The sequence below is a fragment of the Pseudophryne corroboree genome, chromosome 8 (genome assembly GCF_028390025.1).
Source record: "Pseudophryne corroboree isolate aPseCor3 chromosome 8, aPseCor3.hap2, whole genome shotgun sequence".
NCBI classification, from domain to species: domain Eukaryota; kingdom Metazoa; phylum Chordata; class Amphibia; order Anura; family Myobatrachidae; genus Pseudophryne; species Pseudophryne corroboree.
Genome location: NC_086451.1, coordinates 324,066,749 through 324,088,688, shown reverse-complemented (window position 1 = coordinate 324,088,688; position 21,940 = coordinate 324,066,749). Strand labels below are relative to the sequence as shown.

The following is a 21,940-nucleotide window of genomic DNA, read 5'->3' as shown; positions in this document are numbered from 1 at the left end:
AACAAGGTTGTCAAATAATTTTCAGAAACTCGGAGACTATTAAAATTTGGCCCACTTTGTGTACCATAATCTGTTATAACACTTAATTGGCCAATGGCACATGTGCTCATTCATTCTGTCTGATCTTTCATTTAGCAAAAACTCCCCAATGACAATCTGTTGCTTTTCACAATCAAGTTTAATTTTTAGACCACACAATTGAACTTAAACAGTAAATACAGCACATTACTCAAATGACATTCATGAAAGATGCAGTATTAGAAGGCCATTGATTAACATCTCAGTATGATTACTACCACAGTTATCTTGATTTAGAGTTAACTTTTGTAATCAATACTATTATTTTAAATTACATTCAATGTAAAGTTTAACATAAAATGACAATAGACATAGAGGTTTAATTTTCAATAATGTAGTTGTAATTTCTAATCTATATACTCTCTGACTTATTCAAGGATTATTCTGTTTAAAACAGGAAATTAAACTATAAAAAAAAAATCTTGTGATCAAAATCAGAGCATGGCATTTTGCTCACACAAACAATATTCAAGGAAGATGATTCCTCATACCGAGGAAATGTTTGTCAGTTAGCGACATCTAATTGCATGAGGTGTTATGATTATGACTTGTCACTCATATGGCACATGAAAACATCTCAGTTTGCAGAGAAATGTCATAGACATAATATTAGTTTTGTTTCTAAAGAAGTGCCTGTAATAATTCAGACTGCATTTTGCAGACATAATATATACAAAAAATGCATTAACCAAGTAAGTTGAAGGTCTTATTAGTATTTTAAGTAGTGTTGTAAATTTTACATGTCTGAATTATGTATTTAAAAATAACCCATCTTTAAAAAAATTTGTGCATATGACAATAAATGTTACCCCATGACTATAGGTTTATTTAAAATAACTTTAGTTCTTAAGATGGGTACACACTCAACAACATGCAAATGATACGATATCACATACAATTTCCCTTGAAACTCCCAGACAAATTATATTGTGCATACACAGTACACTGAGCATTTTACAAATGAATAAAAATATGCAGTACGTAAGTCATCCGAAATTACCAAATTGTTGGGTTTAAGCCTAATTTAGATACTGGGCAGGAGTTTCAGGGGGGACAGCCACTACTTCAGGGCGGATAAATAGATGGCAGCCATTTTACCTCTTTACATTTATGTTCTGTGGCTAGTTTGGTTAGATTTATACTTATTGCACGCTGTTACATTGGTAGATTGGTCTGCTTTGTTTTTGGCTTGCCTAAAAAAGTTTGTCTACTTCATTCTCTTGTGAAGGATCTTTTTCACTATTGAGTTGTTGCATTATATGCTGCAGCTGTGGTGTTAGCTGATAGGGAGAGGGCACAGAATAGTAGACACTTGAGATCATGCTGGACAAAGGAATGCCTGCTGCAGAGGGATTCTCTCTCTCACATGCCACTGCTTGAGGAGATTCAGGAGAACAATCCTGATGACTTTTGCAATTTCCTGCACATTGATGATGACACCTTCCAGGATTTGCTGAATCTGGTAACTCCTTACATCCAGAGGCAGGATACTAAGTTGTGGAGGGCCATACCTGCTAAGGAGAGGCTGAACGCTACCCTGCACTTCTTGGTGATTGGCAAGTTCCTGGCTGACCTGAAGTTTGGCTTCCTCATCTCCCCTCAAGATTTGGGTCTCATCATACAAGAGGCATAAAGGTAAGAAAACACCACATTTTATTTTCAAGTCCAGAAATTGTGTACCATCTGAAGATGGATTTTATTTTTCATTACCAAAGGCACATTATAGTGCAAACAGAAATCAAACATTAAAGCACATAAAACTATAAATTGTAACACTGGGGATCTGCCTAAGTTTGAGCCTCCAAGTCATGCATTGCAGCATATATTCTGCTTAAACTGCCTGTGAAATGGATGGGGGCTGAGGGATTGTTGACGCATGACCCATCATGCTTATACTGTATGGATAGCTGGTTGGGAACAGAGGGATTGTTGGTATGTTAGCCATCATAGCTGTACTGGATGGATAGGTGGTTGGAGACTGAGGGAATGTGGGAGCATAAGGCATCATGCCTGTACTGGAGGGATTGGTGGGTTAGTGGGGTACGGCCTGTTTTTTGGCTCAACCAGTTTTGTATTTGCAGTTAATTGCCCACTTAGGGCATGCACCACTGCATCATATTCTACTCTTTTAAAATAAAGTAGATGTATTGTTGTTTGTCTATTTCCCCCAATTGACAGCCTAGGTGGGACCCAAATATCTCAAACTTATCAGGTGGGTTTTTCAGAACTTTGTATGCATTTTTAATAAAGTGTTTTTAATGGAAGTTGGAGTTGTGGTGGTTGGCTTGGGTGGCATCTACATTTTCATACTGGTATGTGGAAGGCGTGTGCTGGTTTCAGTCACACTTTTCTCCACTTCACTTGCCATATTGGTGGCAGTGTCAAATTCCAAATCTGGATTTGATGGCTGTAAAGGAATAAAGTTTTAGAAAAATTTCCCTTTTTAATTTTTTTTATTCTAGTTCCCTACAACCATGGAGGAATGGCAAAGCATTGCTGGGGAGTTTGAATCACGGTGGAACTTCCTTAACTGCAGGGAAGCTTTTGATGGTAAACATGTGAGGACAATCCAGCCTGCCAACAGTAGATCCTGTATTACAACTATAAGTAATACTTCAGTATTCTTATGATGGCCATCATCAAAGCTAACTATAAATTTCTATTTGTGGATATTGCCAAGAATGACCGTGCTTTGGATGGTCGGTCCTTGATGCATTCGGCTCATCTCCAAAACCCTCAATTTGCTATTTGCTGAGGAAACCAAGTACTGCCTAAATCATGGGTCTTCAACCTGCAGCCCTCCAGCTGCTGTGGAACTGCACATCCCAGCATACCCTGCCACAGTTTTGCTATTAAGGCATGCTAATACTGAGCAGAGCATGCTGGGATGTCTAGTTATACAAAAGCTGGAAGGCCACAGGTTGAAGACCCATGGCCTAAATTTTGTATTTGTTGGTGATGAGGCATTTGCACTGCATAAACACATCATGTAGCCGGATGTCCAAAGGGTGCTGACCAAGGAGAAGCATATCTCCAACTATAGGCTATCCAGGACATTTCGTGTTGCGGAGAATGTGTTTGGCATCCTCAGCAATAGATTCAGGGTATTCCACACAGCTATCAACCTGTGCATGGATAAGATAGATTGATTTGTGTTGACATACCTTGCCTGAATAATTTTCTGAGGCGGAAGACCAGCCAACAAAGTTTATGAAGTATAGCTGTGCCAGATGACCCAGACTACATAAAGGACATGGATCGGTGGTGTTCTTTGGGAGCATCAGGAGTTCTACAATCAGCCTCTGGGCACACAAAAAGGTCAGGGAACAATACCTGACCTATTTTAATGTAGTGGGGGCAGTGCCATGGCAGGAAGATGGCATAAAATAAACTATCTGGCACAAATCAAACATTAAGTAAAGACAAAAGAAAATTTTAGATGGTGCGTTTTTGCACTATGTATCTACCAAATCTACACTGGCTGTTTCCTCTTCTTCCATTTCCTCTCCCAAATGTGCGTCCAACATGGACCATTATGCTTGAAGGTGAACTTCAAGAGTTTATAGTACCAAAAGACAGCTGGTGAACATCATCTGCTCCTACTCCAGATCTTTGTGATTCCTTACACTTCTTGTATTTCTTCAGGAAAACTGTGCAGAGATTTTGTATTTTGAACCCAAGTGATGTCCATATCACTGTTGTGGCTCTTACTGCATTCTGGCAATTCTTGAAAGGCCCTCTCTCTCTCTCTCTCTCTCTCTCGGTACATGTCGATGAAACCAGACCAAAATTCCCTGTTCCTCTCCAAAGCCATATCTGTGAAAACAAGGCAAAAATAAAAGCTGTGTGCCATGAATGAAGCTGGAACTTTTAACGCAAATATAAAATAACTCACTTTAAAGAAAAAAAACATATAAACTATAGATTGTAGTGATGAGACATTGTTGGTGCAGGAGCCATCATGGCTGTACTGTAATGTGGATTGTTTAATTGAATGTGTCTATCCCCAGTAAGAGGATGGCCATTTACATGTATGGGGTGAGAAAAAGGTTATACCAAGGTATATTCGAGCGCTTGGTGTATGCGGACCCTTGCTAACCTGCAACCAATGGTGGAGTGAAGTCACTCCTACAATAGTACAAAATAAGGCAGAGTGGAGGCTCCTCTCTATAGATTCTAAACAGTGGTGACTCTTAATAAATTAATAAGTTTAAAATGACATTTTAATAAAAACCACAAATGCATACAAACAACATTGTGATAACATGATTCATGTATATCATTGTAAAGGTAAATATTACCCTGAGTATCTAGTCAGGAAATGTGCCAGAATTTAATTAAGGCGTCTGTTCCAAGGTTACCCTTGTTGCAAATAAAGTCCAATACAGCAAGAGACTCTTTAAATGTGGAAAGAGTCCAGTTGATATTGCAATATTCAGTTCACCGTTAGAGGAGATGGCAGCTTGAAATTGTCCTATATTGTAAATGGGTTCCTCATGCGATACGGTATCTGTGGTAAACCGGAATCCTTTCTGAGTCTCTTCTGATGGTAGGCAATTACCAAGGGCTGGTTCGGCTCCAATGTAGAATATCGTGACCAAATAGGCAACATCTGATGCATTTTGCTGTGCATAGCCTGCAGCTTTTTCAAGGGTAACCTGCAGTCTATAAAAACATGTATATATGGGACAATTTCAAGCTGCCATCTTCTCTAACGGTGAACTAAATATTGCATTATCAACTAGATTCTTTCCACATTTAAAGAGACGCTTGCTGTATTGGACTTTATTTCCAGCAAGGGTAACCTTGGAAGAGACACCTTAATGAAATTCTGGCACATTTCCTGACCTGATACTCAGGGTAATATTTACCTTTTCAATGCGAGTGGTGGTTAATGGGATGTTTTCCACCTGGGCTAAAGTAGTCAGTCTAATACTGCAGGGCTCTGTGCGGGAGCCACTATTATTTAACATATTTATAAATAATCTAGGAGAAGAACTAGAAAACACAACACAGTGTAAATCTTTGCAGATGATACTAAAATATGTAGGTTAATCAAGTCAGATGTGGATGTAAAGTCTCTTCAGAGTGATTTATTTAAACTGGAAGTTTGGGCAAGAAAATGGTGTATGAGGTTTAATGCGGAAAAAAGTAAAGTTATGCACTTTAGGACTAATAATAAAAATGCAACCTACCAATTAAATGGGGAAAATATAGTGGAAACGGTATTAGAAAAGGATTTGGGGATGCTCATTGACAGTAAATTTAGCAGCAACACACGATGTCAAAGTGCAGCAACAAAGGCAAATAAGATGTTAGCATGCATTAAAAGGGGAATTGAGACAAGGGATGAGAGCGTAATCCTGCCACTGTACAAATCTTTGGTACGGCCACATCTTGATTATTGTGTACAGTTCTGGGCACTACACTATAAAAGAGAAAAATTAGAACTTGAAAAGGTCCCAAGGCGAGCTACCAATTTGATTAAGGGGTTGGAGACACTGGACTATGAGGACAGGCTTTCTAGGATAGATAGATTTACACTAGAAATGAGATGATTAAGAGGAGATATGATTAATATTTACAAATTTAGAAAGGGGCAATATGCGGAACTATCATGTGAGTTGTTTACTAAGAGACCTCTACACAAAATGCATGGACACCCGCTAAGGCTTGGGAAGAGGAAATTTCATACTCAGCGCAGAAAGGGATTCATCACTGTAAGGGCAATATGAATATGGAATACACTGCCAGATAAGGTTGCAAAGGCGGAACTGACAGAGAAGGTTGTAATGGCGGACTCAGTCAATGCGTTTAAAAATGGGATAGATAGATTTCTAATGGAAAAAGATATACAAGGATATAGCCTTTAACAAGAATAGAATAGGGAATACAATATAATTCAGGTGTAACTCGATGGACTACTGGTCTTTTTTCAACCTCACCAACTATGTTACTATGTTAATGTTACTGTAATGCTCTTTACACAATATACCGCACACCATAGTACCCATTACATATTATACCACGCTGTAATGCCAATCACACATTATGCCACACACCATAATGCCAATTATACATTAAGCCACACACTGTAATACCAATTACACATTAAACCACACAATGTAATGCCCCTTATAACATTAAGTGTCCTTTATACATTATTAGCTGCTGATTCTAAACAATGCAGTGAGGAGACAAGTGCATGTTTGTATAACAGGCAGCAGAAACTTATCAGGCTCTAGCTCATCACAGTGTGCTCCAGCAAAGCAAATATTCACTGTGCATCTTATATAATGTATGCTCTCTATCATCAGCTGTTACTATGTTACACAGGATTGTCACTACTCTCATTTTATGCACATGGCTGCACCCAGCTAACTCTGCTCCTCACCATATCTCCCAGGTAGGTGAACTTCGCTGATTATCAGACATGCAGCTCATTTGTTTTTTCCTCCTCCTCCCTCTCATTGCATGATGCAGAGGAAATCCAGTCTGTAGCTAGACTTTACTGTTACTAGAGGTACAATTTGTCTTCTAGAATGGGCCACAGATATCTCATGTATGGGGGTGTCCATTTTGGAAGTGATATTTTTAACAGTTCCTTTCGGACAGCCAGACAATGGTTGCAGGTGCCCCATGCGATTGGCTCGCCTGACCCTTAAAATGGCCCTGCCCCTATCTCTGGATTTCTTAATGCCTTATATAGATTAGGGTATTAATGTATCTACATTAGAAGGTAAATATAATGCCATGACTACAGGTTTATTTACATTAACATTATTTTTTAGACTTGAATAACTTGGTTTTAGACTTGAATAACAAGGTGCAGAACCTATTTGGCATTGTCGTCACAATCCAGTATAATGAATTTTGGTAATTATTAATGAAGTACCTACCCAAATTATGCCTTTTTTATTGAATTTCCTAAAAGTACATGTTATTTTTCTTACCAAAGCAAAAACAAGAGAAAAAAGAAAGACTCTATGTTGGGGCACACTTTGAAATTTGTAAATTTATTAAAACGTAACTTTTAATTTAGTTCCGCATAAAAAAAAGGAGGTTTGATACAGAAAAATGTTCAAATACACAAAATATACATATATTGGTAACAATCTCCACAGAAAGATGTGTTCAAATGTATAAAGTATATAAATAAATAAATAAAGTAGTTGATAAATTCCACACAGGGAAAGAAGAATCTGATTCAAAATTAATTGACAAAAATCAGGATGAGCCTGATAACAAATTAGGAGCACCTATGGTGAAAAATATATGGAAAACAAATATATGCCTGGTTGATCAAGATAAAGGGCACAAATAAATGAAATTGAAATGTAATCACAAATGTAGTGATAGTAGGTTATTAGAAATCTATTAGCCTAATTGATCAAGATAGAGGGCACAAAAAAAGGGGGTATAATTATAATATAATTCACAATTGAAATGACAATTAACTGATGGTTATCCCCTGGTAGAAGCTATGTTTGTTACAGAGAGAATCCTAAGGTAAAAAGACATTTGTATGAATTTGATTCTAAACGACATTCATAAGAAAACAAAAGCAAAATTGCCATAAAAAGTAGTAATGATCTAGGGTTATTAAGGGAGTAGCCAAGAAATAGGTACAGACTTTGAAGATTCAGAAGTTGCTCTAACACTTCTGCTGTTTGTGATCAGAGGTTAAATCTTTACTGCACCCGATATTCCCAAGTGGTCACCCAGCTGGGTACTAATCAGGCTTATCAACGCTTAGCTTCCAAGATCGGATGAGATTGGGCATTTCCGCTGAAATATGGCAGTATTTGGAACACTATGACACAAATGAGAGAGTGTAATAGAGGATGAGCAACAAGAGTACTTCTGCTGTCCAGTTAATAGCGCAGATTCTCTGTTACTGTGGGCATTGCAGAGAGTGGTCTCACATCTGGATGAGAGGGTACAGAATTATAGGTGAGATAAGTAGAGGATAGGGAGGGGACCCCACCTTCTGCTGTCCACTGTCTTATATGTTATAGCGGACAGTGGATGAGAGAGGTAGGTTAGGCTCACCTATTGAAAATAAAGATTTGAAGACAGTATGATGTACTCAAAAAATTCGATTTATAACAGGCTACTTTGCTAGGCCAAAGGACCAGTGTACAGAAAATTATGAGAAAAAAGAGCCTGAATTAGGTTACATAATGATAGTTATAAAATAACTAGATAGCGAAATAGCCATTGATATGGTGCTGATAAGTAGCATGCACAAATTACAAATAAATAGGCTTAGAAACCAATGGTACAAAATACTGCTATGCACGTAAAAATGCTTAGAGACATATGCATTTTATATGGAAAAGAAAAAGTGGTCTATGGCAATCTAAGAAAAATTTAAGGATCACTTTAGCAAACAAAGAAAAAAATATATTAATTAAATAATTTGTAGTAATGCAGAGAGTCCCAGTGGACACATACAATACCAGGGGATACCAGAGAGTGATCTGAACTATAAAAGGTTCAGCATCACTGAGCACAGACGGCCGTTTCACCAGGGTGGCTTGTTCACTGTGTCAGGGCATTAGGAATAGCTGCCGTATTTAAGGTAGAAAGGGGAGGGGACAGAGGAGGCTTGGCATAATTCTAATTGCAGATTGGTTGGAGACCGGAAGTCAATATTAGTGACGTCATCTCCGTATTGGAGGAACTGTACTGTTAGGTAAATCGGGTGTCTGTAGCCTTTCCTGCAGTTAATGTGTAGGATTATATAGAAGTAGCTGACATGCAGCCGGATCATTCATTAGATCTGCGTTGGCGATCCCGCGATCGCATCTGAACGGAAATCACGTCTGACCGGAAGTCTCGCGATCGCGTCTGTCCGGAAGTCGCATCTGGCCGGAAGTTACGTCTGACCGGAAGTCGCTTCTCCGGTTTCACTGGTGCCTGGTGCTCAGCGAGTTTGTTGATCTTGAGTTGCTAGGTAGCTGTTGCTTGGTAACCAGATTCACAAAGTAGTTTGTGTCAGGGGCTAATAGTGGTGTGATGCGTTCATACTGGTTACTGAGTCATCGGGTGGCCACAGCATACACAGAGTGGTACCCCAAGAAATAATAAAAATCCTCAAGGTTTTATTCGGTTGTGAGTCACTGAAAGAATAAATAGAGGTTTAAAAATTTCTGAAGACATGATAGGATGGAAAAAGGGAAAAATTGGAAGGAAAAAATTCAAAAATTATTAGCTGATATTAATAAATAACAGAAAATGAATCAGTATGGACGGTTGGTTCCTGAGGAAGCTGGATGAGAGGAAAGGGCATGATTGTTGTTAATAGGATATAACTTAGTACTTTAGCAGGTGCGTTGTTAATATATGAGAAATAGACGATGGTGTGTAATAAAACCATCTTACACGAGTACAGCAGTTGCTGGGCAGCCTTAACATATAAATTCCCCAAAACGTGGGAATATGATAGGTTGTGGTTAAATTTTAAAACCTGATACCTAGGAAAAGAGTTTGAAATTAACAAACCAAAATTAACATAGTTCTTAAAGAAACATGAAATAGAGGGAAGGTCGTTGAAAATAGGTAGTTAATTATATAACCATGTAGTGATGATTGAGTTCTAATGGGGCTAAGTGGGTGAGGCGGGTGTGGGATTAGATGGGGTAACGTGTAGGTGTGTGTGGTTTAATGAGGTGTCAGTAAATTATATAGGGTACCAATAATGATGGCTAAGTGCACAAAAATGAGTAGAAGAGAAAGTATAGGGACTACAAAAAAATACATGAAAAAATAATAAAAATAAAATAAAAATAAATATAAATAATATTAAAAATAATAATAAATATAAAAAGATATGTGATGATGTGAGTATATTGGTTAGTGTGTTTAGAGAATTAAAGAAAAGCTGCATAGTTGATGTATTCATTCATGCCTTTTGGTGCTAAACAATCCAGTTTGAAAGTCCATTCAGATTCATGTCTGTGTAGCTCCTTCATGAGGTCACCACCTCGTATTCCCAAACTGATTTTCTCTAGTCCAAAGGCTTTCAAATCGTTTGGGTTACTCCCATGATGATAGTGGAAGTGCCGTGCGACAGATGTCATTTTTTTATTTTTTGAGAGATCGACTGAGGCGTTCCTCACAGATTCAACATGTTCTAAGATGCTTTGTTTAAGGGCTCTTGTAGTAATGCCCACATATTTCATGTCGCAGCTGCAGTGGATACAGTACACGACTCCAATAGCATTGCAGTTGATGAATTGTTCAATGGTGAGTAAGTTGCCATAGCGGTCCCGTATGGTGGACATCTTGGTCATATGTGAACATGCTTTTCAGTTTCCGCACGGAAAGGACCCCTTGAGAGTTGTGTTTTTCTTGGGATTCTGAGTAAAATGGCTACTGGTGAGTCTATCCTTGAGATTTCTTGACCGTCTCCAGCTCATGGATACCTTCTGTCCTATGGTCCTGGAGAGGTCCTCATCCAGGTGTAGGATTGGCCAATGTCTGTCAATAGATTCTTTGATCATCTTCCACTCCTTACAGAAGGTTCCCACAAATCTCAGGGTGTTCTCTTGTTCGGATTTATGAACAGTCTTCTTTATGGGAAAGAGCAGCGTGTCTCTTGGTATTTGGTTTGTATGCCATTTTGCTCTTTTGATAGAGCGATGGCTATAGCCTCGTTCTAGTAATCTAGTAGTAAGTTCGTCACTCTTCTGTCTGAAGGTGTTGAGGTCTGAGCAGTTCCTTTTAAGGCGCAAGAATTCCCCCTTAGGGATGTTTGTGATGGTGGGTGGAAAATGTGAGCTGGTTTGATGAAGAAGACTATTAATGGCTGTTGTTTTGCGGTACAATTCAGTTTGTATAAGGCCATCTGAGGCTTTATATATATTGAGATCCAAAAATGATACTTGATTGGTGCTAATATGGTGTGTGAGCTTAAGGTTGATGTTATTGCAGTTTAATTCTTCAATAAAGGATAGTAGTAATTTCTCATCGCCTTCCCATATCATGATGATATCATCAATGTAGCGCCACCAAGCTACTATGTGTTGGGTAAATTTGTCATTGTCAGGATGCATGACAATTTATCTTTCCCACCAACCTAAATATAGGTTGGCGTACGTGGGGGCACAGGCGGCACCCATCGCTGTGCCCCAGATCTGAAGGTAGAAGTGGTCATTGAAGGTAAAGTAATTGCGAGTTAAGACGAATTCCAGAAGTTCAATCAGTAAGTTGTGGAAATTACTGTCATCGACCATACCAAGGAAGTACTGTACTGCTTGTATACCCACCTGATGATTGATGCTGGTGTATAAAGATTCGACATCAAGGGTAACCAGGAGATGGTTATCATCCAATCTGATGTCATGCAATTTTTGAAGTACATCAGTGGTGTCACTCAAATATGAGGGGAGGTTGAGCACATGCTGTCGCAGGTGTAAATCCAAAAAAGCGCTTGGTTTTTCGAGTAGTCCCCCTTGTCCAGATACAATGGGGCATCCAGGTGGGACATTGATGTTTTTATGTATTTTTGGCAGTAGATAAAGGGTGGGAGTTTTGGGTTTATCAGTCGTGAGGTATGCCTTTTCTTCTTTAGTGAGAGTGCCCATGGAGTGAGCACGATCCAGAATCCTGTTTAGAGCAATCCTAAAGTTGTCTGTGGGGTCAAAGAGTATGCGTTTGTAGCATTGTGTGTCTCCCAGCTGTCTCATGGCCTCAGTGGTATACATTACCGTCGGCCATAGTACTATATTTCCCCCTTTGTCGGAAGGTTTAATTACTATATCCGACCAGGATTGTTTCTCTCGTAAGGTTTTCCGCTCTGTTGTGTTCAAATTGTCTCCATAGTTAGGGTTCTTCCTTGATTGTAAGTATATTTTGTCTAAGTCTCTAGAGACAAGTTCTTGAAAGATCTTTATTTCAGCTGAGATGTGTTCTGGCGGGAAAAAAACAGATTTATTCTTGCATCGTGGTCTGGACTGCTTGTCTGTAGAGTTTTGGTTAGACATTTGCAGTTCTTTCAGAGTATTAATGGCTTCTAGCTCTTCAGTGGTCAATGATTGAGAAAAGGAGAGTTCGTCTGGATCCAAAAATGTTGAGGGCAAAGTTCGTGAAGCAAAGAATTTTTTCAGGAGTAGTTTACGCCGAAAGAGTTTTAGGTCTTTTTCCCATGTGAAACGGTTTAAATGTTGTGAAGGTGAGAAGGAGAGTCCCTTGGTAAATACCTTGATGTGATCATCGGTCAGAGTTCTGTTGGATAAATTGATCACTTTGAGATGGTCAGTTATTTCCTCCGGTTGGTTCTAATGGGATATCTTGGTGGTCCCGGTTGCTGCCATTCTGTTGGATCTCATTGATTTTTTGCTCCCCCTCCTCGTCTTCCACTTTGACAAAATCTTGGTCTTCCTCCACCCCTGCCAGCCCCTAAAAAATGGGCTGATGTGTTGGTGCTGAGATCATCTCGGAAATTATATAGATCGACCTCCCTATCACCTGAATCTGGGAGGTCTTCACCTCCAGATGATTCTGCTTTTGAAGAGAAATACCTGTCCTGGAATTTGGAGTATTCTCTACGTGTGTTAGTATTCTTCCAGCTAAAGACGTTTCCAGTCTTGAAGTCTTTCATATCACGAATTAATTTATGTTTTTTACGGTCAGTAATCCTTTGTTCATAGGGTTCTCATTCTTTTTTAATTTTTTCAAAAGTTTCTTGGAATTTGGCATTTTTTTCCCATTCCTCCAAATTTTTGGTGAGTTCTTCTATTTCTTTCTCACAATCATTGAGTACCAGGTGGTTATGTTTAAGTAGTACAGCCATAAGATCTTGCGAGCATTTAAGGAGTACTCCCTCCCATTCTGTTGTCAGACTTTCAGTAATCAGTTGGAAAGTGGGAAATATTTTCGGTCTCAGGCCCCGTGGGGTAATTTTATTCTTGTTGTAGCTTTCCAAAGTTTTTATGTCCCAAGATGATCGTAGTCTTTTTTGTAGACAGGATCTCAATTTATGCAGATCTGATTCCCATCCCTTATCACCGGGTGATGTTTCCGAGATATTGGCAAATATATCATCAAGGTTTTCTGGCATGGTATGTCTGCTGGTCAGTTCATTTCTTAAGCTAAATGATGCCATCTTGTGGTGTATGTTGGCAGCGTGTCCCTAATGTCCTGAATTCTAAATTTCATATAAGATTATAATGTGTTATGTAACATGTGTACCTGATGAGCATTCAAAGGTATCAAAAATAAAGACCAATGTCGAACATTAGAATACAATTTATATGTTATCCGTGCTGGAGCCTGAAACTGAAGATTTAATCAGCAAGTGTTACAAGATTAACAGAGAGGGTTGGTTTGGTTCCGCACAGGAAAGTTATTATAGTAATGAGAAAAAAGTATGAGGAATATATACTCCTTTACATCGGGCGCTGACATTTTTAAAAATTTAAAAAGCACACCAGATTGACAATTAGTTAATATAATAGCAGCTCCTAAAAGGCACCTGGATGCCTGATACAAAGATATAGCAATTAATGTTCTATAGAAAACATTAAAAGGGCGCTGTTTACAGATAAAAAGTCATTTAATGATAAATATGGTGGAGAAGACCACCTAAATGATAAAATTAAGTTAAGAAAAAACAGTGCAAATACAATTGCATATACAATAATCACATACACAATTAGCGATATGTTAGCTGTGATCGGCCTATACGCCAATAATAATTGTTACAGTCCACAGTAGTATGTTAGGCTGGTATCATCCATACTGAAAAGAGGCATATGAAAGAAATGTCTCGACAGGTTATAAGAAAAAACTGCTGATAATTGTCGGCTATGGGGTTTTTTGTTTGCTATATCTCACCCCTCACATTCAGGACCGTTCTCACCCGTAGTTGTGAATGCTGATTCCCGTCAGTAGCAATTAGCGGAGGTGGCTCTCGGCAGCCGACAGTGGCTGTATCAGATTATCCGGCAGAGAGAGTCGTGGTTGCTGCATAACACCTTAGCAGAACGGGGCTTTTCAAGCACAGTAGGGAGAGTGTAGTTGCGGTGTGTCCAGTTAATGGAGGTGGTGAGAAAGCATCTCAATCTCTCAATAGCAGTAGCGGATGGTCCATAAGAATCTCCAGCAGTGGACAGGTTACAATGGTGACCCTCTACGCGTTTCTCCGCCCACAATACCGGCGGTTTCTTCAGGAAGTGTGAATACCCATTTTGGCAGGTGTGAGTGTATTTAAATGGACAGCAGCCAATCAGCTTTAAAGTCTCTTTATTCACACCTGAGAGTTGTAATTGGGTTTCACACTATGTTGGGTCCTTTGCACATGTTTCCTTCACTAGTTTTTAATCTTTAATCAGGTGTATAGGTTACATAGATTCCGAATAAAAATACAAATACAAAATACAAGGAGATAAAAACAAACGCATTATATTGCCGCTGTCGGTGAAAAGTATGCCGAATAAGTAAATATAGGTGGTCTCGTGGTTTACAAGAATATATATATATAATGCATAACGGAATTTAGTTCAACCAAATGAATTTAAATCACCTGCAATATAAATTATGGTGAGTTTAGCATCAAACATGATATATCTTTGGTACTTGGCTACCCCAGGTTTATCATAATTGAAATTATTTATATATTTTTATTATTTTTATTTTTATTTTTATTTTCATTTTCATTTTATAGTAATCAGCATTGTTTCACCATCCTTATACCGAGAGCGGCAGTAAGCATGGGTATGGCATCCCAGAGGATTTTATCTACATAAGGAACCAGCACTAGTTCTCCCGGCTATGATAGCCCAGTGGATAGGGACATGGACTGCGACCAGAAGGTCACCGGTTCGAGACCAAAAATAAAGGAGCATATTTTCATAATCTATTTTTTATTTTTTATATTTTAGATGATTTGATTTTTTATTATTATTAGTATTATCATTTTTATAGATAAATAAAAAGAAGAAATATAATATTCTATAGAGAGAGGGGTTTAATACATATATTTCATTAATATAGTTATGCAAAGCCCAGGTTATGACCAGAGCTACATACTCTAGAGAGGAAAAAAAGAAAGAAAAGGCAAATTGTGTGGACAGACAGAAAATGATTACCTATAAACGTATTCTGGATCTCAACTTCAGTGTTGAGCTTAGCTAGAATCTGATTCATAGTTAGACCTGTAGTTATATAGATACCAGAGATGTAGAGCCAGTCCATCTGTATCTAATATATGTGTGGGCGCCCAGATCAACAAACACACATATATATATACATCTATTTCACATAGCAGCATATAGGTATATACATATGTATCCCCACATGCATACTACAGCCTATAGGGAGAGAGGAATTATATGCCATTAAGTTCAATATTTTCATTGAGACCCATAGGGTACAAGGTTTCCAGGTTACAAATCCAGAAGGCTTCTCTATTGCAGAGATAGTTATATCTATCACCACCCCGTGAGGTCGTATTGATATGTTCTATTCCCTGCAAAGATAAAACTCTGCAATCCCCATCATGTAGGAAATTGACATGTTGGGGTACACTGTGTTTCGTAGATTTATTTAGGACTAATCTTCTATGTTCTAAAAACCTGGTGCTAAGTTGTCTAATGGTCCTGCCTACGTATTGTATCCCGCAATTGCAGGTAATTAAGTATATTACAAAGGTTGTTTGACAAGTAATTTGACCCAAAATATCAAAGATCTTCCCAGTTTTGGATGAAGAGAATTGATTACTCTCAGTGATGAACTTGCACGTCATACATCTGGATCTATTACATCTTTGGCATCCCATTCTGGATTTCCCATGTCCAGAAATGGGAGTGGATATCAATGCACTGGCTTCTAATTTTGAAGAATTGTGACTGGATCCCAAAGGATCATTTGATTTAACAAAGTGACTAGGGGACAAAAGGTTTTGAAGATTTCTTGTTTTCTTAAAAATAATCTTTATTTCCTTTTCTAGAGAATCTGCAAGAATTCTGTCCATTTTAAGTATGGGAAGATTTTTATTTAAAATTGTCCTTACCGAGTGCGAAGCACTATTACATTTTGAAATAAAGATGGGTTCATTATCCTTAAATTCTGAGGGGGGAAGGGTAACTGGTGTTTACCAGTTACCCTTACCCCCTCAGAATTTAAGGATAATAAACCCATCTTTATTTCAAAATGTAATAGTGCTTCGCACTCGGTAAGGAAAATTTTAAATAAAAATCTTCCCATACTTAAAATGGACAGAATTCTTGCAGATTCTCTAGAAAAGGAAATAAAGATTATTTTTAAGAAAACAAGAAATCTTCAAAACCTTTTGTCCCCTAGTCACTTTGTTAAATCAAATGATCCTTTGGGATCCAGTCACAATTCTTCGAAATTAGAAGCCAGTGCATTGATATCCACACCCATTTCTGGACATGGGAAATCCAGAATGGGATGCCAAAGATGTAATAGATCCAGATGTATGACGTGCAAGTTCATCACTGAGAGTAATCAATTCTCTTCATCCAAAACTGGGAAGATCTTTGATATTTTGGGTCAAATTACTTGTCAAACAACCTTTGTAATATACTTAATTACCTGCAATTGCGGGATACAATACGTAGGCAGGACCATTAGACAACTTAGCACCAGGTTTTTAGAACATAGAAGATTAGTCCTAAATAAATCTACGAAACACAGTGTACCCCGACATGTCAATTTCCTACATGATGGGGATTGCAGAGTTTTATCTTTGCAGGGAATAGAACATATCAATACGACCTCACGGGGTGGTGATAGATATAACTATCTCTGCAATAGAGAAGCCTTCTGGATTTGTAACCTGGAAACCTTGTACCCTATGGGTCTCAATGAAAATATTGAACTTAATGGCATATAATTCCTCTCTCCCTATAGGCTTTAGTATACATGTGGGGATACATATGTATATACCTATATGCTGCTATGTGAAATAGATGTATATATATATGTGTGTTTGTTGATCTGGGCGCCCACACATATATTAGATACAGATGGACTGGCTATACATCTCTGGTATCTATATAACTACAGGTCTAACTATGAATCAGACTCTAGCTAAGCTCAACACTGAAGTTGAGATCCAGAATACGTTTATAGGTAATAATTTTCTGTCTGTCCACACAATTTGCCTTTTCTTTCTTTTTTTCCTCTCTAGAGTATGTAGCTCTGGTCATAACCTGGGCTTTGCATAACTATATTAATGAAATATATGTATTAAACCCCTCTCTCTATAGAATATTATATTTCTTCTTTTTATTTATCTATAAAAATGATAATACTAATAATAATAAAAAATCAAATCATCTAAAATATAAAAAATAAAAAATAGATTATGAAAATATGCTCCTTTATTTTTGGTCTCGAACCGGTGACCTTCTGGTCGCAATCCATGTCCCTATCCACTGGGCTATCATAGCCGGGAGAACTAGTGCTGGTTCCTTATGTAGATAAAATCCTCTGGGATGCCATACCCATGCTTACTGCCGCTCTCGGTATAAGGATGGTGAAACAATGCTGATTACTATAAAATGAAAATGAAAATAAAAATAAAAATAAAATAATAAAAATATATAAATAATTTCAATTATGATAAACCTGGGGTAGCCAAGTACCAAAGATATATCATGTTTGATGCTAAACTCACCATAATTTATATTGCAGGTGATTTAAATTCATTTGGTTGAACTAAATTCCGTTATGCATTATATATATATATTCTTGTAAACCACGAGACCACCTATATTTACTTATTCGGCATACTTTTCACCGACAGCGGCAATATAATGCGTTTGTTTTTATCTCCTTGTATTTTGTATTTGTATCTCTATTCGGAATCTATGTAACCTATACACCTGATTAAAGATTAAAAACTAGTGAAGGAAACATGTGCAAAGGACCCAACATAGTGTGAAACCCAATTACAACTCTCAGGTGTGAATAAAGAGACTTTAAAGCTGATTGGCTGCTGTCCATTTAAATACACTCACACCTGCCAAAATGGGTATTCACACTTCCTGAAGAAACCGCCGGTATTGTGGGCGGAGAAATGCGTAGAGGGTCACCATTGTAACCTGTCCACTGCTGGAGATTCTTATGGACCATCCGCTACTGCTATTGAGAGATTGAGATGCTTTCTCACCACCTCCATTAACTGGACACACCGCAACTACACTCTCCCTGCTGTGCTTGAAAAGCCCCGTTCTGCTGAGGTGAAATGCAGCAACCACGACTCTCTCTGCCGGATAATCTGATATAGCCACTGTCGGCTGCCGAGAGCCACCACCGCTAATTGCTACTGACGGGAATCAGCATTCACAACTACGGGAGAGAACGGTCCTGAATGTGAGGGGTGAGATATAGCAAACAAAAAAACCCCATTGCCTACAATTATCAGCAGTTTTTTCTTATAACCTGTCGAGACATTTCTTTCATATGCCTCTTATCAGTACGGATGATACCAGCCTAACATACTACTGTGGACTGTAACAATTATTATTGGCGTATAGGCCGATCACAGCTAACATATCGCTAATTGTGTATGTGATTATTGTATATGCAATTGTATTTGCACTGTTTTTTCTTAACTTTATTTTATCATTTAGGTGGTCTTTTCCACCATATTTATCATTAAATGACTTTTTATCTGTAAACAGCGCTCCTTTAATGTTTTCTATAGAACATTAATTGCTATATCATTATAGCAATGAACATGGGTTTGTACAAAACTTGTAGAAAACTGTTAAATTGACCAACAATACTAAGCATAGAGATCCTTTAAAAAGGTACCTGATAATTATTATAGGTTGGTGGTGCTCCCAGAATCAGTAATAAATTGGATAGAAAATAGAAAAAAGAAAGACTCTGTGTTGGGGCACACTTTGAAATTTGTAAATTTATTAAAACTTAACTTTTAATTTAGTTCCGCATAAAAAAAGAAGGTTTGATACAGAAAAATTTTCAAATACACAAAATATACATATATTGGTAACAATCTCCACAGAAAGATGTGTTCAAATGTATAAAGTATATAAATAAATAAATAAATAAATAAAGTAGTTGATAAATTCCACACAGAGAAAGAAGAATCTGATTCAAATTAATTGACAAAAATCAGGATGAGCCTGATAACAAATTAGGAGCACCTATGGTGAAAAATATATGGAAAACAAATATATGCCTGGTTGATCAAGATAAAGGGCACAAATAAATGAAATTGAAATGTAATCACAAATGTAGTGATAGTAGGTTATTAGAAATCTATTAGCCTAATTGATCAAGATAGAGGGCACAAAAATGGGGGTATAATTATAATATAATTCACAATTGAAATGACAATTAACTGATGGTTATCCCCTGGTAGAAGCTATGTTTGCTACAGAGAGGATCCTAAGGTAAAAAGACGTTTGTATGAATTTGATTCTAAACGACATTCATAAGAAAACAAAAGCAAAATTGCCATAAAAAGTAGTAATGATCTAGGGTTATTAAGGGAGTAGCCAAGAAATAGGTACAGACTTTGAAGATTCAGAAGTTGCTCTAACACTTCTGCTGTTTATGATCAGAGGTTAAATCTTTACTGCACCTGATATTCCCAAGTGGTCACCCAGCTGGGTACTAATCAGGCTTATCAATGCTTAGCTTCCAAGATCGGATGAGATTGGGCATTTCCGCTGAAATATGGCAGTATTTGGAACACTATGACACAAATGAGAGAGTGTAATAGAGGATGAGCAACAAGAGTACTTCTGCTGTCCAGTTAATAGCGCAGATTCTCTGTTACTGTGGGCATTGCAGAGAGTGGTCTCACATCTGGATGAGAGGGTACAGAATTATAGGTGAGATAAGTAGAGGATAGGGAGGGGACCCCACCTTCTACTGTCCACTGTCTTATATGTTATAGCGGACAGTGGATGATAGAGGTAGGTTAGGCTCACCTATTTAAAATAAAGATTTGAAGACAGTATGATGTACTCAAAAAATTCGATTTATAACAGTCTACTTTGCTAGGCCAAAGGACCAGTGTACAGAAAATTATGAGAAAAAAGAGCCTGAATTAGGTTACATAATGATAGTTATAAAATAACTAGATAGCGAAATAGCCATTGATATGGTGCTGATAAGTAGCATGCACAAATTACAAATAAATAGGCCTAGAAACAAATGGTACAAAATACTGCTATGCATGTAAAAATGCTAAGATACATATGCATTTTATATGGAAAAGAAAAAGTGGTCTATGGCAATCTAAGAAAAATTTAAGGATCACTTTAGAAAACAAAGAAAAAAATATATTAATTAAATAATTTGTAGTAATGCAGAGAGTCCCAGTGGACACATACAATACCAGGGGATACCAGAGAGTGATCTGAACTATAAAAGGTTCAGCATCACTGAGCACAGATGGCCGTTTCACCAGGGTGGCTTGTTCACTTTGTCAGGGCATTAGGAATAGCTGCCGTATTTAAGGTAGAAAGGGGAGGGGACAGAGGAGGCTTGGCATCATTCTAATTGCAGATTGGTTGGAGACCGGAAGTCAATATTAGTGACGTCATCTCCGTATTGGAGGAACTGTACTGTTAGGTAAATCGGGTGTCTGAAGCCTTTCCTGCAGTTAATGTGTAGGATCATATAGAAGTAGCTGACATGCAGCCGGATCAATCATTAGATCTGCGTTGGCGATCCCGCGATCGCATCTGAACGGAAATCACGTCTGACCGGAAGTCTCGCGATCGCGTCTGTCCGGAAGTCGCATCTGGCCGGAAGTTACGTCTGACCGGAAGTCGCTTCTCCGGTTTCACTGGTGCCTGGTGCTCAGCGAGTTTGTTGATCTTGAGTTGCTCGGTAGCCGTTGCTTGGAAACCAGGTTCACAAAGTAGTTTGTGTCAGGGGCTAATAGCGATGTGATGCGTTCATACTGGTTACTGAGTCATCGGGTGGCCACAGCATACACAGAGTGGTACACCAAGAAATAATAAAAAATCCTCAAGGTTTTATTCGATTGTGGGTCACTGAAAGAATAAATAGAGGTTTAAAAAATTCTTAAGACATGATAGGAGGGAAAAAGGGAAAAATTGGAAGGAAAAAATTCAATTTTTTTTAGCTGATATTAATAAATAACAGAAAATGAATCAGTATGGACGGTTGGTTCCTGAGGAAGCTGGATGAGAGGAAAGGGCATGATTGTTGTTAATAGGATATAACTTAGTACTTTAGCAAGTGCGTTGTTAATATATGAGAAATAGACGATGGTGTGTAATACAACCATCTTACACGAGTTCAGCAGTTGCTGGGCAGCCTTAACATATAAATTCCCCAAAACGTGGGAATATGATAAGTTGTGGTTAAATTTTAAAACCTGATACCTAGGAAAAGAGTTTGAAATTAACAAACCAAAATTAACATAGTTCTTAAAGAAACATGAAACAGAGGGAAGGTCGCTGAAAATAGGTAGTTAATTATATAACCATGTAGTGATGATTGAGTTATAATGGGGCTAAATTGGTGAGGCGGGTGTGGGATTAGATGGGGTAACGTGTAGTTGTGTGTGGTTTAATGAGGTGTCAGTAAATTATATAGGGTACCAATAATGATGGCTAAGTGCATAAAAATGAGTAGAAGAGAAAGTATAGGGACTACAAAAAAATACATGAAAAAATAATAAAAATAAAATAAAAATAAATATAAATAATATTAAAAATAATATCTTGGACATATGTGAACATGCTTTGCAGTTTCCGCAGGGAAAGGACCCCTAGAGAGTTGTGTTTTTCTTGGGATTCCAGTTTGAAAGTCCATTCGGATTCATGTCTGAGTAGCTCCTTCATGAGGTCTCCACCTCGTATTCCCAAACTGATTT

General features: G+C 37.9%; 2 pseudogenes; both read right to left on the bottom strand.

Annotated features, from left to right (window-relative positions):
- Window positions 1–7,766: 7,766 nt before the first annotated feature.
- Window positions 7,767–7,885, bottom strand: LOC134950008 (5S ribosomal RNA; annotated as a pseudogene).
- Window positions 7,886–19,654: 11,769 nt separating this feature from the next.
- LOC134950177 (5S ribosomal RNA) lies at window positions 19,655–19,773 on the bottom strand (annotated as a pseudogene).
- Window positions 19,774–21,940: the final 2,167 nt, after the last annotated feature.